The sequence below is a fragment of the Vombatus ursinus genome, unplaced genomic scaffold, assembly GCF_900497805.2.
Source record: "Vombatus ursinus unplaced genomic scaffold, bare-nosed wombat genome assembly UNPS02014812.1, whole genome shotgun sequence".
NCBI classification, from domain to species: Eukaryota; Metazoa; Chordata; class Mammalia; order Diprotodontia; family Vombatidae; genus Vombatus; species Vombatus ursinus.
Genome location: NW_020954590.1, coordinates 60,863,441 through 60,882,931, shown reverse-complemented (window position 1 = coordinate 60,882,931; position 19,491 = coordinate 60,863,441). Strand labels below are relative to the sequence as shown.

Below are 19,491 nucleotides of genomic sequence, written 5' to 3'. Positions count from 1 at the left end.
GATAGATAGATAGATAGATAGATAGATAGATAGATAGATAGAGCCTGCAGAGGTTTCCTCTTACTCATGTTTGAGATAAGTATAGGAAGATAGATGTGAATGTATCTGTATTCCAATTTTACTTCAATACCTTTGGCATTCATGGCTCCACTAGTTTTAGCTCTCCCCCAACTGAAACAGATCACAGACCTTCTTTGACCTAAAAGATGTAACTTTTAAAAACAAAAAAAAAGGAAAACTGCTATTATGGAAAATTGCATTGTCCTGTAACCATTCTGGTGGTGAGCCTCTTCCAGAACCTAGTTTCCTTTGTTTTCTGTTCCTATTATTTTATCACTTATTTTATATCACTTTCATTTTCCAAAAAAGTTTGACTACCCCCACCCTGAACTTTGTTGTAGTAAAGAATAAAAAAGAAAATAAATTCAGCAAAACAATTAATAAATCAATCTGGCATTATTTACATTCTTCCAAACCCATAGGCCATATTTCTCTTACCTCTTTAAAAGGATGAAGGTACATTTTTTCTAACTCTTCTTTAAGGTCAGGTTTGATTATTTTAATTACATAACATTTATTTTTTGTTCAGTTTTTGTCCTTTCAATTTACATTGTTACAGTTACTGTTTACATTGTTTGCCTAGTTCTGTCCCTTCACTTTATATCAGGGTATACAATTCTTCTCTTGCTTCACTGTTTTGTTCATACTGAGCATTTTCTATTGTGATGTAATATACCATTATCTTGATTTACTACAATTTGCTTAGTCATTCCTATATTGATGGAAATTTACTTTGTTGAGAAGTCAGTTTTACCTCCATGTCACAATGGGGCATCAAAATAGGACTTTAGTCAAAATTAATTGTTTCAAGTTGCTTATTGAGTTCTGTAGAAAGAAGGGAGGAAGGAAAGAAAGAAGGATGGAAGGAAAGAAAGAAAGAAGGATAGAAGGGAGGAAGGAAGTATTTATTAAGTACCTAATATGTGTCCTGCACTCTAATAAGTGCCTTACAATTATTATGGTTTTTTGGTCATCACAACAAGCCTGGGAGCTAGGTGCTATTATTATCTCTGTTTTACAGTTTAGGAAACTGAGGCAGAGGTTAAGCAATTTGCTCAGGGTGAAACAGCTTACAAATGTCTGAAATTAGATTTGAACTCAGGTCTTCTGGAGTCTAGGTGCGGTGCTCTGTTCACTGTACCAGTGCTGAACATTTATCTACAACTTGTTTTCTCATATGTAAGTGAAGTTATAGTTTTAATAATTCAATAGCTGGGTCACAAATTAATTTATGGCCTCATGTCCTTATAATAGTTTGCCTTTTTTATTTCTGTTTTGTTAAGTTAAACATAGCTTTGAGCATCGAGAGGCTGGGTTAAGTTCTGTCAAATTCAGAGCACCAGCAGTTAACCCTCAGGAGACTTGAAATGAGAGGGAGTTGTGAATTTAAGTGAGAGAGAATAGGAAATGTGACAAGGTGAAAGAAAGAATGCGATGGTATGTGTTCAAGCCAAAGGTCAATCCAATTGGAAAGAATAGAGTAGCCATGAAAGGAGACTGAAAAATTTAGGTGGTGGTGATTGGAAAATACACAAAGGTAGAATAGGACAGGAGTGGAGGTGGGGTGAGTTGAGAGTGTAGTTTCAAGAAAAGCCATTTTAGGTCTGAAATAGCAGAATCCATAAGGTTGCCACTAAAATACAGTTCACTATACTCACTAGTTATTATAGAGCAAGTTTTCTTGAAGTGACAATATATACTGGTCATACTCCTTGCTATTCCTTAATGGGGTAATACCCAAATATGGAAGGTTTCAGCAACAGTGAGTCTAAATTTTGCCAAATCAATGGATATGGTGTTTCTGGTTCCCCATCAGGTGACTCAGTTTTCCATACATTCAGTAGAAAAAAGATTTCGTGAATGTTTCATTCAATCTGATGAGTTCTACTTGTATTGCCAGGTCTGACTCTGAGAAAGTTATTATTGCTACCTTATATTCATCAACATCATATCTTATTCAGTTTCAGTTGATTAGAAATCCTCTAATGAGTTACAGGATTTTATATTATGCAAATTCTGTCCCCCTCCTCTTCCCAAAGCTGATGAGTTTATTTTCATCCATAGATTTAGCAATGCAGAACTCATATCAAGAGAGTCAAAATTTTATATGGGGAATGGTACAGAAATAGACCTTTTCTATATATATACAGTTGCAGTTCTCTCATCTAATTTTGCCCCCTTCTTGCCCCTTCTTTTGACAAACTGAACAGTAAGCATTTTCTCCTCCTAAGGGAAAAAATAATATATGCACCACCCAGGCACTAAATTCATTTGACATTGTTTGGAACTCAGGGTGTAATGAAAGTTGAAATGGGTTTTGGAGAATGGGTTTAAGAAACATGTGACATGCCAAAGAAATTATCAAAATTTTCAGGAGACTACATTTGACATATTAAAAGTGTTTTAATAATAGACATCAGTATAAACAGGCTGTAGTGTATCTCATACCTTGATGTATTAGGAATAATAAAAAAATTCTTTGAATACAAAGATCTACTTAGAAAAAAGCATTAATATTACATGTACAGCATGCAGATAAAATTTACATCAAAGCACTTCACATCCTTCTAGAGGTATTAGATGGTGGAAGGTCTGAATTAAATATATGTAGGAAAGTTATCTTAAATAATAATCATTTCAAAGTAATAACCTGCCTAAAAATGACAGCTTAGTGCTTCTACATTTGGTATTCAGTGAGCAGTTATCCTATCATAACTGCCAATGCTGACTGATAAATGTTCCAAAGACTCAGGAGAATATTGACAAAACTTCCACTTGGGTGTAATATGGAGATAAGAGAACTGAAATTATATTTACTTAAACTCCTAGCCCAGCACCATGCTTCACAAAATTGCAAGGTGGTGATAGGTTTTTCCCAGCACCATGAGCATTTTGTTTATATATTTCTCTTGACCATAATTTTTTACCTATTGATAAATGTTGAATGGAACTCCACAGGCAGAAAGTATAGAACTGCTGCAATTATCTAGATAGTTCCAGCCAAAAATACATTTTACCCAGAATCATCCAGAAATTTGAAGCAAATACGTTCTTTTAAAAGAAATCAAATATTATACTGCATCAGCTTTCTATTTCAGTTTTCATGCATGCAAATAACCTAAAATTATTTATGTATTATAAAGAAAATTGAAGTTTTGATCTATAACACATTGTTTTGATCAGAGTAGGAGCATAAAACATTATTTTATGAAATGGATTATCTTCTTGGTGACTGTTTCTACACAGAGTAGCAAAATAATTTGTCCCAGAGATGATTTTTTGCTTGAGCCAAAAGGCCATGGTCTTTACAAGGTGTTGGAATTAGAATGAACTGAGTCTTATGCAATCAAATGCTTGTGTTGATGACTATGTTTATTGCTATTGGCTTGGTTCTGGCACTACACATATAGGAAAAAATATCTATATTAAACAACTAACCAAACAATTATTCTATATCTATTTAATTTTGCATTGTGTAGATGTATGCATATGTATTACATAAATCCAGCCACATGTGCCAACCATACTGACAGTCCATGACATTCTAGAATTATAAAAGATTAGATAGAAAACACACTTTCATGGAAGTTTTTCTATTGGACTCCTGATAGGAATAAATCAAGCAATTAGACATGCTGAAGCCATAAAATTTTTCTTGAACAACAAGATAGATTAGTATGCTTTCTCTGTATCTATACGTAGAGAAATATCAAGCAAATCATCCCTCTTAATAAATTACAGCTGATTTTATGTTAAAGGCTACATCAAATTTTGTTATGACTTACATAGCAATTTATTGGGCTTCTGGTTTTAAAGTTGCAAATTAAGGGCTTTATTTTGCTAGATTTATATTCCATGGGAATCTGATTTTCAGTAATTTGGATAGCAATTATGAGACTACTGAAAACAACTCTTCCATTCAATTTATTTCAACTAGATATTCTGGCCCTTGTATGCAGTACAAGGGAGAACCTGAGCCATAGTCATTTATTGTACAAAGTTAGAGTTACTGAAATTTTGTAAAAATATACACAAGAAAAATGAAATTAATTCTTCTTGAATACCTATATATTGTTCAAATAATACTGTTATGTGAATAATTGCCTGCCATGATTTGGGGGATGGCAGCTAGACCTTCATTGTTATTTAGCATTTCTTTTATTCATGGATCCTGAATTACCCATCAATTTCCTAAGATGATTGTTCTAAAACCTTTCTTACTATACTTAAACTTTAATTCTACCCATATTCTCTACACTAATATAAAATGATAGAGTGACTCAAACTATTCAACATGAGTTCTTTCAATTCACCTCTTTTGTACACCAAACATTTTCTATATCTTCCTCTTCTCCTCTGTCCTTACTGTTCACTCAAGTGATAAAGTTGATATCTCCCTCTTTTTGTTGATAGATTTCTTAAAAAGTTACTCCATAGTCACTATGTCTATTTTTTATCATGCTATCCTCAATTCCCAGCCTAGATTCAATCCCAAACAGTCTAAGGAAACTATTTTCTCAAAGGTCAACGGTGACTAATTATCAAATCTAGTGGTCTGTTCTTAGTCATTCACTCTATTACCTTTAATGTAGTTTTTAATACTGTTGTTCTTCAGTCAACATATATTTGTTGTTGTTACATTGCATCTGACTCTTCATGGCCCCACTTGAAATTTTCTAGGCAAAGATACTGGGGTGGTTTGACATTTCCTTCTACAGCTCATTTTACAGGTAAGGAACTTAGACAAGTTAAGTGACTTGCCCAGGGTCCCATAGCTACTAAGTGTCTAAGGTTGGGTTTGAAGTCATGAAGATGATTCTTCCTACTTGCAGATCAGAAACTGTATCCATTGAATCACCTAGATGCCCCAACACATATTTATTATGCACCTAATATTTGACAGGGATTTTTCTGGTCACTCAGGGTAAAAATAAAGTGAATTTCAAAAATGCATATTAGAAAGGAGCTTACCTACTAATGGAGAAAACAACAAGGGCATAGAGATAGGTAAATCTACACACACACACACACACACACACACACACGTACACATATACATACGTGTGTATACTCTTATGTATATGTATATAGGTACATGTATGTGTATACATGTATATGTACATGCACAAGCACATACACATCTACATATATAAAGATAAGATAAGTATACAGTCAATACATGATAATTTGAGAAGGACAAACAAGTGGAGGACTTAGGAAAGAATTCACATAGAATATAGTATAATAAACTACAATCTTGAATAAAGAGGACTCAAGGCAGAGGTGAGGATTGGAGTTTATTCAAAGTATGGGGTTAACCTGTGAAAAGGCACAGAGACAAGATATGGAATGTCCTTTGTAGGGACACAGAGATGGCCAGTTTGGTTGGATTATAGAGTGTGGGAAAAGAAGTAAAGTACATGGAGACTGGACAAATAGATAAGATTCAGTGTATAAGTAAAACTCAACTGGAGTATTAAACTTGAGTTCAGAGACAATGAAAAGCCAGGGAACTAGGGAAGGGGCATCAGATATTTGCTTAAGTGAAATCATTTTGGAAACGATGCAGATGATGAGCTGGAGTGGGAAGAAATTTGAAACAGGAAGGGCAGTTAAAAGATGATTACATTTGTAGAAATGGGAAGTAATATAGCTCTGAACTAAGGTTCTAGCAGAGTATGAGTAGAGTGATGGGGTTAGATGCGTGACATCTTCTGGTGGTAAAATGGCATGACTGGGCTACTGACTGGATATGTGGTGAAGGAGATTATGGAGTCCACCCTCAAGGTTATGGACATGGGAGACCGGGAGAATGGGGGTGTCTAACAAAAATAGCAAAATTTGGAAGAGGGTTGGATTTGGGGAGAAAAACAATGAGTTCTATTTTGGACCACTTGAGTTTGGATATCTATGGATATTATTTTGTCCTTTGTTGTTTGTAATACTCCATATTCTGATTCTCAGTTTACTTATCTGCATTCCTTTTTTATCTCTTATTCTTCTTCTCAGATTCTATAGTTCTTTTCCCAGGCTCTGTCTTCCAGTTCTTTTCACTTTTATCTCTTTATCCTTTCTGTTATCTCTTTTATCTCTGGATGTGTAAATCCCAGATGTCCATCTTCAGTCCTGACATATCTTTTAAGTTCTAGATTCCCACTTTAAACCCAATACAGGTTATCTCCACTGATATGTTCTTTTATCATGTAAAACTTGATATCACCCAAATTGAAATTCTTGTTTTCCCTCTAACTCTTTATCCTTTCCCTGACATCTTGATTACTGTAAAACTTCTTAGTCACAATGGCGTAAAACCTTTAATGTCATCCTTGGTAACTCTCTGTCTCTGTCTCTGTCTCTGTCTCTGTCTCTGTCTCTGTCTCTGTCTCTGTCTCTGTCTCTCTCTCTCTCTCTCTCTCTCTCTCTTCTCCCCAAAATCTATCAATAGTCACAAACTTAAATCTAATGCCATAAGATTTCTACAATTAAGTTTCTGGTTTTTTTTCTATTTCCACTGTCATTTCTCCATTTCAGGACAGCATTGACTCATTCATTCATCAATTCATTCATTTATCATTTATTCATTCACTTATTCAAGAACATTTGTTAAGCATAAATTATGTGATGTTCAAGACACTGTGCAAGGCAATGGAGATCCTGTGACAAAAAAGAAACAACCTCTGCTCTCTAGGAGCTTACGTTCAGTTGGGAAAAGGAAAAATCTTATACACATAATTAAACTGTGAGAAATGATCATTTCTTTCTTGTATTTAAGAACTAATTATTTTATTAAGACCAAGGTTTTTGCCCTTTTTCTACTTCTTCATCCAGAAATCAACCAGTGTGAGAAATCTTTCTGAAACACCCAGCCAGGATGGCCAAGATCTAATCAAAGACAGTAAAAGAAATTCTACATTTGGGCTAATGGGTGCATTTCTTCTCATTGTGTTTGCTCAGACAGGTCTCAAAATTGTTGATTCTCCCTTTTGTCAGACAGGTAATATGGAATTCAATAAGTCTCTTTGACCAAGATTTGAGTGACCCAAGTCATGTACCTTGTTGTAATATAGCCCACCCTTTCATTGTAATATTCATTTTTCCATTAATTATTAACTAGTCACAGTTGATTGTCACCCTCAGGAACACCTACTCTTCCAAGGGCATATAAACTGTGGGACTACCACCATTAGGAGTCTTCAAATGAGAGAGATATGGCCTAAAGACCAATAAGATGTTGGCATTATTGATAAAGTGATTAAATTACCCAGAAGTTATGTCTCACAAGACTTTTTATGACATGTCCATATATGTATTTATGTGTATATACATACACATGTGTATATATGTATATGTATATGTATAATTGTAGTATTTGTCATTGTTTAAGTCATGTCCTATTCTTTGGAGCTCCATTTGGGTTTTTTTTGGCAAAGATATGCCTCCTCCAGCTTATTTTACAGATGAGGAAATTGAGGCAAACAGAGTTAAGTGACTTGCCCAGATTCACACAGCTAGGAAATGGCTGAGGCCACATTTGACCTTAGGTCTTCCTGATTCCAGTCCTGCAGCTCTATCCACTGTGCCTCCAAACTGCCCATATATAAAATTAGAACAAACTAAATATATTGGGGAAGCCACTCAATACATTCCAGACTTTTAGTGAGTTAGAGATTCCTTTCCTTTCTGAGAAAATGTTTTGCAAAGACCATATGCTTTTTCACTGGACTACTATAAACTTGGATATGATATCAATTTGGAGTTTGATTCCTCAACTATATTAGTTTGGGGTATATGAATACACAAACATATACACATAAACAGAAATATATTCATATATGTGTATATATTTTACATATGTACTATAATACCTATGTATATGTAATACTAGTATACAGTTATGTAAAACATGGCTAAGGTTTTAATTACAATGTAATGTAAGACTTTTGAGACATCTGCCCTAGATTTCCTTGCTGATAAAACCCTAGCCTAGGGCTTGTATTTCCATAATGTTATTATATATATATATATATATATATATATATATAGCGATAAATTCTACAATTTTGCATCTAGTTCTGACTATAGAATTAGAAATAATTAGGAAATGGATATGTCACATTATTCCAACTCCTGTGGAGTAATAAGCATGATCTATAGCCCTCTATACGTGAGCAGGCTCTTTGGCACATATTCCCCATAGTAGAGGACCAGAGTCCACTAATATACATAAGTATGATGGGTTACCCTTAGATGATAGCATAGAAGTCTTCAAACAATTGCTTGATGACCATTTGTCAGGTAGGTTTTGGAGAGGATTATTTTTCAGGTATATGTTGAACTAACAGATTCTAAGAAAAGCCAAAGTACTTTAATTCATGGTGCTTATGCATTAAGATAGAGTCAAAAGTCCTTTCTGGAACTAAGCTATATATATAATGGAAGGTCTGATTGGGATCCAGATAATGGAATGAATTAAAAATTAATTTATCAACATAGTCATAGTATTGTGTAGGAAGGGGCAGAGGGAAAAGGGGACTACTTACTGGAAATAAACTACAGTTATATTGATATAATAGAGAAGTATATTTAAATGTGAATAAATAGGGTTTAAAACTGGATGAGATTTCAGGGACAATTCTAATATTTTATAAATCTGGGAAATGAGGTCAAGAGAGGTAAAGTTACTTGTTCAGAGTCACACAGGCAGTAGTGGACTTGGGGTATGTACATAACTCATCTAGTTTATTTCTAAAATATATTTACATATTGATACCTTCCCCACCATGGGGAAAAACATATTTTTTAAAATGAATGACATTTCCAATATTATTTCCAATATTATTTTTTTCTCCTTCCCTTTCTAATTGATTAACTTTTTTTCTATTTCACTTCCAGTCTTATTTTGTTTTGTTAATTACACAACTATAAATGTTTCTTTTTATTGTGTGCAAAGCAAGTTAAGTTCCTCATATCACCAATATACTTTTTCCTCAGTAATTCATCAAGTGAAGATATCTCAGACAGTTCCTTATTTGGAGTTCCTTGTCTGATCATATGACCTTAAGTATTACCAATTGACTAAAAGTCTTCTTTTTCTTAATGGCTAAATCTAGTGACATTTTCTCAGTCCTAACTTGATCTTTCTCCCTCATTTTTGAAAGAGCTTATAACTCTTTTGTCCTTGATTCTTTTTTTTCTAGATTTTCATGATATAGTTCTTAATTGATTATTGAAAGGTGTCCAAGTTTCTCTTTCTTCCTCTGTTTCTTTTCAATATCCTTTTGCTGCATAATCACTCATACCTTGCCCCATAAGTATGAGTATATGTTAGCTCAGACAACATCTCATATGAGAGGCCTATACTAATTCCTTCAGTTGTCAGTGCCATCCCAACCCAGGCAGTATAGTGGATAAAGTTCTGGACTTGGAGTCAGGAAGATCTGAGTTTAAATCCTACCTCAGACATTTAGTTATGTAATATTACGCAAGTTACTTACTTATGTGAATCATACTTTCCTCATCTGTCATATGGGGATAATAATATCACTTTATATCATAGGGTTACTATAAGGATCAAATGAGATAATGAAAAGAGCTTTGTAAACTAACATGCTGCAGAAAGTCTAATTATCAGTTATTACTTTGCATTTACTTTTCTGTGTACTTATTTTCTCTCAATGGAATAGAAGCAATTTTTTTGTCTTTTTATTCCCAGTCCAGGTCATGCAGTAAGCACTTAACTAATGGTGTTGAATAAATGAGACACTCCTATCTTTAGACCCCACTCATTTTTCCTGGTTGTCTTCCATGCCTGGAATGTTCTCCTTCTTTATCTCTGCCAATTGGCTTCCTTTAACACTCAACTAAAATCCCATCTTTTATAGAAAGCCTTTCTCAATTTTTCTCAATTCGTGTCTTTTGTTTGTGTTTACTTCTTGTCTTCCCTGTTAGATTGTGAGCTCTTTGAGGGCAGGGATTATCTTTTTTTTTTGCTTCTTTTTGTGTTCCCAACACTTAACACAGTGTCTGATATAACACATCCTTAATAAATATTTACTGGCTGACTGCCTGCTTACTCATACATTTTACAAATATCATGCTATCACTGAATAATAAATTAAACTGCAGAGATTCATATTTACCATCAAGATGATGAAAATAACTGGCTTTGATGTGCTTCAATATTCTTCTCAAGATGCATGAATAACAATTCTTAAGGAAACACTGACAAGCAGGACAATGTGACAGTACTTCCAAACTGCAAATGGCAATATTGTTGATAATTAGTAGTGACTTACAACTCTTAAGGGTGTCACGTTCAAACTATATTCCTCCTCCTCTAAAAATGTAAATCTTTTTCATTATTTGAATGAGTATCTACAATTTCATCATTTAAATGTGATTCATTTAGGCAAGAAAATATAATAGAAGAAAAGAGAATGGAGTATGTGCTAAGGTCTAGTAGTCCGCAAATTAATCACTGGAATATCTTTCTTCAATCTCTTAATTATATTTTTAAGTTCAATTTGACTGTCATTGTAAAGCTGCTTTGAAGAAGGTCTATGAATTTTACACATCAAATTAATAACATTTCAGCTAATTAGGAGAGGAATAGACTGGCTTAATAGCCTTGGAGGCATGAGGTCTGTAGAAAGAGAAAGACTTGTAGTTGAAACTGCCTTTGTGGTCACATTAGTGTTTCATCAATGCTTGAGGGTTAATGGTAATAAGGTGAAGCTGGCTCGATCAGCAGCCAGAGAGATGATATTTTAATTGTGCATTCTGAAATGGCAGCAAGGGCTGTTGGAATTTGATAGCAGATTTTCAGGAGTTTCCATTATTTTGAAATTAGAGCCATAGATTGTAACATACTGAAAATGGGCCCTACTCTAATGAACCTACTGTAATAGTCCATTAAGTCCAGAATCCTGGGTTCTGTAATTGACAATTAAAAAAAAAGTTAACCATCTAGAGGAAATGCCAAGAAGTTGAACACAACTGTAAAGATAAAGTGGGATCATAAATATATACTTTTTTGTTTAAAACAAGAGACCAATGGTCCTCTACTGCTCCTTGGAGAATGGAAGAAGGTGTCTTCCTGTAGAAGTGCCTTTAGGACATCGGGATGTCAGGGATATGGTACTTATATGATGAAAGGTCAAGTGAGCTTGCACTATACTAATTAGGGAGTAGGATGACCATAATATGAATTATCCACTACTCTCAAGGGTATTCATTTTCACAAAACAGATTGCCTATATTCTTATTTTCCTTGCATATAAAATTTTCACAAAGAACTTGCCATAGAAGAGTGAAGCTACAAACCAATTAGGCAGCATGATAATTAAACATCAAGCATTATAAGCTCTCTATGAAAGCAGAGTAGTCAGACACCTGCATGCTACAATTTGAGGAATGATATTAAAAAGATCTTTTTGTGCCTTTGAGTCTGTCTGAGAGTATGAGATCACTCTCAACTGCTAATTTAGTCTAGAATCATGGTTTTTTTTTAACTTTTAAACATATTGCCTGGAAATTAAGTATAAACATGAAAATCTAGTTCTTCAAAGTAGGACACCAGTGGTGCTCTCTGAAAAAAGTGAAGTGACTGCTAAAAAGGAAAACAAAAGAGGTACCTTTCTACTCAGATAAAGGAGAAAAAACCCTACAAAAATTTTGTTGCCTTGGAAAGCAGGACTATTACTTTAATTAATTTGGCCAAGACTTTCCTATAATTCTAAAGAACTTTGCAGAAAGTCTAGGTCAATAGATTACTTTTGTTAAAAAATAAGATAATTAAATAAAAATACATCTTTTAGTTTGGATTATTTGAGCTATTGCCATTTCATTTTGCTGATTTCCCTATTCATTTTAATTTTGAAGCACGTGAGATGCAGTGACATTTGCTTCATAAGTTACTGAGCAAAGCATCCCACATGCAAAGGCAACTTGTGTTTCAAATTCTTCCAGTGGCATTTGGGAGAGGTAATGTGTTGTGGAGTGGTATGGTTTCATAACCAGAATTCTGAGTCTGAATGTTAGGAAATGTGAGATTCAAATTCACTGTGTGAATATGGACAAGTCATTAACTTCTCTGAGACTCATTTTCCTCATTTTCAATAAATTTTCAGTAAACTCGAGTTACTCCCTATTACTTGTAAGATCAAACATATAATCCTCTGGTTGGTTTTTGAAGTCATTCATAACTTTGGTCCATCCTATTTTCCAAATCTTCTTCCACCTTATTCCCCTCCATGTCCACTGTAATCCAATGGCTTCTTTGCTGCCTTGTACACATTACACCTCCTTTACACACTACATCTTTACACTCTACAACTCCCACCTCTGAGCATTTTCGCCAGCATGGAATATTCTGCTTCATCATCTCCACCTCTTGCCATCCCTGATTTCTTTAGCTTGTCAGCTAAAACCCTACCATCTGTTAGAAGACTTTCCTAGTCCTACTTAATCTTAATACCTTCCCTCAGAATCTACTCAGAAATTTTTCTTCTTTATATATTTTTGTAGATAGTTTACATGTGTGAAAATGTGTTAATATTCATATATGGTATCCTTTGGTGACTATAAGCTCCATGATAGTAGGGGCTATTTGTTTGTTGGTTTTCCCCTTTCTTTGTATCCACATGCTTAGCACAGTGCCTGCCATGTGGTAAGCACCTAAAAATGCTTGTTGAATTATCTCTAAAATAGTGGTGAAAGCACCTCTGTCTGGTTCCTGCCTTAGAGAGTTGTTATAAAAGTATCAAAAGATATAATGCTTATAAGTTACTTTGAAAACTTTAAACTTCGCAAACATTATAAAAATTTGAGGTACTGGGACACTTTTTTAGAAAGTTGCCACTTGAAGGTACTAAATGTTGGTTATGTGCCCTGAATGAGTCACTGTTACTCTCAAAATATTTCACTTACAGGTGGGATTTTTAAAAATTGTTAAGCAGGTAAAAATAAAAAAAAATGCCTTTCAGTTAAGGATCTATCATGAATAAGCAATAATTTATGGTTTTCCTCTTCTGGCTTAGGCAACTTCCCAGTAGAAATATTATATTATTCCTAACTAAAACACCCTCTAGTTTCAATTAGAAGGGATGCTTATTGTATCACATTGTCTTATTGATGCTCTCCCATGGCAGGGACATCCTGCCCATGAAGCTGCACTATTTCAGGCAGGGATAAAGTGATCCCATCTAGAATGTGCTTTAAGTAGCTTGGCATCTTTCCAGGTGGAAGATGGCATATAAATTTTCATTGACATAATTATTTATACTATTGTTTATTATTATTTTAACACAAATAACTTTGCAGGTGTCTGTCTCCTCTCTTATGTATAGCTTACCTGCTGGGCTCACAACAACTGTTTTCAGAGAAGTGGTGTGTTCTTCAGGGGAAAATTACAGCTAACAAAGGGAAAGGGGAGGGAAGGGTTTTCTATTTTATTCATATTAATCATTCTTCTTCTACATTTATTATTTGAGATGCTTCCAGCTGAATGACAATATACAGAAGTGATAATGTTACCTATCCATCTTATTGCTTTACTGTGGGTAACATCATGCAGAAAGTAGTCCAGTTTAGTATTTCATTACATGTCTTTCTGGGAGCCAAAAATGTCCTTTAGGTGCCCCTGTGTAATTGAAATGAACCTTTCACCCAACTGAAACTATCAGAGTGATTTGGTGATAGTGAAGAAGGTCTTAAAATTCAGAACTTCTCCTGCTTGGGAGATTTGATAATGTGAAATGGCCTTCTCTGTCTTCAACCTCCCATACCTCTCACATATGCTTGCTCATATTGAAATTCCTGTTATTGATGCTTCTTCCTTGTTATTCCTGCTACTTTTGGGGGTAAGTATGTGGTATTTAGAGTCATGGGATATTTGGACTTGTGTCCTGCCTTTGGCATTTAGGATCTATCTGACCAGCAAGTCCCTAATGTTTTCTGAGTCTCATTTTCCTTTTATATAAGATCAGTATAAGAATAACACACGTCTCGTCAGATTGTCCTGAGGATCAGGAGAGGTGTGTAAAGTGCTCTGCAAACTTCAAAGACTCCATCTAGTCTAATACCATTGTTTTGAAGGTGAAAAAATTGAGGCAGAGAGAGACTGTGACTTTCCCAACATCACAAAGATAATAGGGGAGAAACAGGCTTTGAATTTAGGTGCTTGAACTCCAAATTCATCATTCTTTCTGTTATATTATTATCATTATCATTATCACCATCATTGCCATTATCATCATCAGCATTATTGTGGCAGTGGTTGCTGTTATAAGCTAGCATTTATATAGCACTGTAACCTTTGCAAAGTGCTTTCCATATGTAATCTCATTTGATTCTCATAACAACCCTTTGAGATAGAGTGTTATCATCATTTTACAGATAAGAAAAATGGGTCTGAGAGAGGGTAGGTGACTTTTACAATGTCATGCAGCTCTCTAGTAAGTGTGTGAGGCAGGATATTAGATTTTCCTGATTTCAAGTCCAATATTCTACTTACTGTGTCATTTATCTGCCTATATACCGTATAATCCTGGAATGATAGCTTCCAAATCGGAAATTCAAAGATTCTATTTCACTTTCTGAAAACTGCTTTTTTGTTGTGTGGAAGAAAAAAAGAATAAAACTACTCAACCAAAATTATTACCTTTGTTCTCCAGTTTCATCTTTTCACTTGATTGTTTAGTATTATAGAGTAATTTTCCTAAGGTCATAAAGGTAGAAGGTGGCAAAACCTGGATTTCTGCCTCCAGATTTAGATACCTTTCAATTGTGTCACTCTTCATCCAAAATTTTATTCATACACACACACACACACACACACACACACACAAATAGAAAATCTCCTCCCTCCCCAATAAGTTCAGGAGCTATTCCACAACCTTTTCCCACTTGACTCCTTTCCTAAATTCCTAGATCCTCAATAAACCTCACAAATTCTGTCTAGGCCCATTCTACCTTAAGCAGTGACAGGTGTCGTTATATTTTATATACATATATCTCCTTATATCTGTTATATCTGTTACATATATATCCTCATATCTCTTATGTCTGATATGTATATATACACATATATACATATATGTGTGTACGTGTGTGTGTGTGTGTGTGTGTGTGTGTATAATCTACTTATATCTCTTCCTCATTGAGTAAATTTGCTTGAGGTGTCAAACTTGATAAAGAGGTAGTTATTCTCCTTCCCAAGCCTAACCCATTGTATGGGTATACTTGATCATATGTCCTCCTGTCTTTTCCAGTAGATTGACCCAGACATCCTCTTCACTCTCTCTCAACTCATCAGGCCCTTCCTGCCTATTAGCTCTTTTCCTTATGCCAACAAACATACTCATATCTGTCTATTCTTTAAAAAAATCATTTAATCCAAATATACTCACTAGCTTTCAAGTTATCTCACCTTTCCTTCTCTATTAAAGTTGAAAAAGGCATACAGACAGAGTGCCTCCATTTCCTCTCTTCTATCTCTATTGTAAACCCTCTGTAGTCTGGCTTCTGACTCCATTTTTTAGTTAATCTGTTAGTTGACAAACATTTATTAAGTATTTAATATGTTCCAGGCACTGTGCTAAGTGCTGAGATTAGAAATACCAATAATCTCTGTCTTTGAGTAGTTTACATTCTGTATGGAAAACAAGAGCATACAGGAGTTGAAAAGAGAGGTGGGGTGACAGAAGGGGCATGATGGAAAACTCCAGAAGAGTACAGCCCGTGGGGAATTTGACTTTATACTGTTCTCTCTAGAGTTACCAGCTCGCTCTGAATTGCAAAATCCAATGACCTTTTCTGATTCTCAACCTTGATATTGAGAAAGAAGAAAGACATTCTTTATCCTTTTCACCTAATTCTGGGTGACCTCCAAGGCTCTGTCATTGAACCATTACTCTTTCCTCTATAAATTTATTCAGTTCATGATCTCATCACCTTCCATGGGTAACTCTCTTTGCAAAAAATAAAGAGATCTATATATCCTTCCCTAGTGTTTCTCCTGAGCTCCAATCCCACATGACCAACTCCCTATTGGATCTTTTGAACTAACTATTCCAGGGACATCTCAAATTAATATCTTTCTTCCTAAGCCTCTCCTCTTTTGAATTTCCCTACTACTGTTGAAGACACTACCATCAACCCAGTTACCCAGGTCACCATCTGATTCCTCATTCTCCTACTAGATAGATAGATAGATATATAGATATATAGATAGATATATAGATAGATAGATAGATAGATACAGACATAGGTATAAATATAGATATAGATATATTGACCTATAGATATATAGTTATCCCTTGATATATGGGGATGTAAAGGCACAATACCTCCACAAATGTGGAAAAAAAACTCAAATAACTCAAGACCCCACTGCAAACTTTTGTTTTTAATTATTCTGATTATATGTATTTAACACACAAAACAAGCAAAACAACACACTGCACCCATAAAAAGGTCACATTTTCCACATGAGAGAGATTAGTATCTCACACACTATATAGAGTTTTCACAGATGCTGGTGTAGCTGTAGCAACCACTTCACTGATTTCCTTCTATGAAAAGCACAAGATACAAACATCACTGCAAGAGGAAATCATGCAACTAAGTCTGGATAGTAAAGAGACAAAAGGAACATGTTCCCAAAAAGAGTGTGTAGCCCATATTTCTTTAGTTAACTAAAACTTTTAGCAAAATTTAACTGTTTTTGATAAATTTATATATGTTTACTTGTGGTTTTAAATAATAAAGTAGATGAATAATATGCAATATTTATGCATTTATGACTTACTTTTTTGTTTTCTTTACATGTGTGCATTGTCTTTGAATTTCCACAGTGTACTACAAGTCTCCAAAAATTCTCTCTTAATTATTTATGGCCAACCTACAAATAACCAAAACTCTCATTGTGAAACTCATGAGTGTGGAGGGATGACTGTATATGCATATATATCTATATCTTTATCTATATCTGTATCTATATATGTCTCTCTATATGCATACCTATATGCACATACACACATTCACACATGTATACAGAAATGTGGAATACATATTTATGCATGTGTACATGTATATTTGTAATTGTGTGAATGTTGGTATGTGTATACATATATGTGAGCCTAAGTGTGTGTGTGTATACACACAGACACTCATACACACACACACAAATATATATATATACAATATGAAGGAAGAGAATGAGAAAGAGATCTATAGATGTACATGCATATACATATACATATACATATACATTATAGCCTCCATATTCATTGTATATGAATGGTGGGAATTTGGTCAGAGGGCACTAAGAATCGGTTTTTAGAGCATCTATGAACTTTAACTTGGCTCTTGGTATTCTAAAAGTAAGTTTCCTGTCCTAAAATAAGCAAGTAAATATACTGCTAGAGAAACTAAAATATGTCAATGTTGATGTTCTCACTATAAATGCAACTAGAAGAAAGAAAAAGTGCAAAAAAAATAGATTTCCTTGGAGAAATAAGGAAGTCCAGCCAACAAACATTTACTAAGGACTTTCTATGTACCAGACACTGTGTTAAGAATGAGAATACAAACAAGGCAAACATTCCCTACTCTCAAGAAGCTCACAGTCTAATGGAGGAGTCAACATGAAATTACAAGATACATACAGTACAAACAAGGTACATACAGTATAAATTGGAGATTAACCTAGAGGAAAGGCACACCTTCAAGTAAGACTAGCAAAGGCTTCTTGCAGAAGGTGGGCAGGAGGCAGAGATGAGGAAGCACACTACAAGCATGAAGGAAAGCCATTAGAAATGCTGGAGGTGCAGTATCCTTTGTAAAGAACAACAAGGTAGCCAGTGTTACTGAATTGTAGAATATGTAAAGTAAGGTGCAAGCTAGATTGAAAAGATATTAAGATATCAAGTTATGAATGGCTTTAAAATAATAAATTTTAGAAAAGAAATGGCAGATTTTTTTTTGATGTGTGTAATGGAAAGAACCATCATTTTGTGATCTCTTTGTTAATGTTTTACTGTAACTTTCCTAACAATATTTCCTCAAAAAACACCATGAATATGAAGATTATAAAGCATTTGTTGCAGAGGATGGAAAGGTAGAAAAATTCTATGAAGAATACGATCAGGACCTTAAAATTTAAATTACTTATATTTAAATATATAATGATCTACCCATTTAGAGAGCCTAGTAGAGGTTGTTGGGGGAGCTACAGCCTAGTCTTTGAGCCTTCCAAGAAAAGTCTGTACCACCAACCTCAAGGATCTTAGTGGTTAGCAGGCCCAGCCACTTGCACAGGTCTTGGGGAGCAGCTGCTGTGATGTCACTTTTCACATCCACCACCTGATCCACCTGAGGAAGGTGGCAATGGTGTGCATGAAGCTCACAAAGAAGTATTTTCAGTTGCCTAACTACAAGAAGGTCATAGACTGGTTCAGTGGCATGCAAAAGAAAAAAAAAGCCTTGATGAAATTTTACAGACCCATTCTGTGTTTGTAAATGTCTCTAAAGACAAAGTTGATAAAAAGGAGGATGTTATCAGTGCTTTTTGAAACAATGTTCAGACTGAAATCTAAGCAGATTTTAACAAAAGGAAAAATATAAGTATCACATAAGGAATGACACACACACAGCTCGAGCAGATTTTTAGGAATGTTGCAATAATTGTAGCAGATAAATGTTTAAATTCTAAAACTAAGTTCATACACTGTCATCCTCATTGAAAGAGTAATGAAGGATACCCACAATTCTGTCAAACCCAACGAGAGTATAAAAACAGCAGGATTTGAAAGTAATAAAAGTTGAAGGAAAACATGAAGATTCAGTGGGCCCATAAAAGACTTCTATTCCCCCTACCTGTGAGTGAGGGGAAAAAGCTAAAAGAAAAAGTGAAAATTCAGGTGACCAGTTAGAAATTAAAAGTCTAATTGACCTGGCTGCTTTAGTGAACTTCATGAGCTGATACAGAGAAAGACAAAATTAAAGAATTCTTTGGAAGTTCTCATCATGAAATGCATAGGAGAAGGAAATAACAAATTTCAATGAAGGCTTTTCACCTTCTGTTCACTTACAAACATAACACTAACAAGGATGTCCATTATCACCACTGTTACTCATTATTGGTAAGCTCAAAATAAATAGGTAATTTTCTTTTAAAAAAGGTGTAAGTTTTGGGGATGGGAGAGAAGATGATAAATTCTTATCTGGACTTGCTGAGCTTTGGTCTCCAATCCATACAAGAATCAAGATTCCTTGAATAACAGAGTAACAGAATCTTACTCATTCATGTGCTAATTTTATACATCTAACAAGGTCAAAAATAGGGAGACAAACTCACTGAACTAATTTATCATTGTGATAGTCTAGTTTCAGCACATAGTTCAAGTTGAAAAATGAGATCTTCCAGATGTT

At 34.6% G+C, this 19,491-nt stretch overlaps 1 pseudogene; it reads left to right on the top strand.

Annotated features, from left to right (window-relative positions):
• The first annotated feature begins 18,400 nt into the window (after positions 1-18,400).
• LOC114053867 lies at positions 18,401-19,125 on the top strand (annotated as a pseudogene).
• The last annotated feature ends 366 nt before the right edge of the window (positions 19,126-19,491 follow it).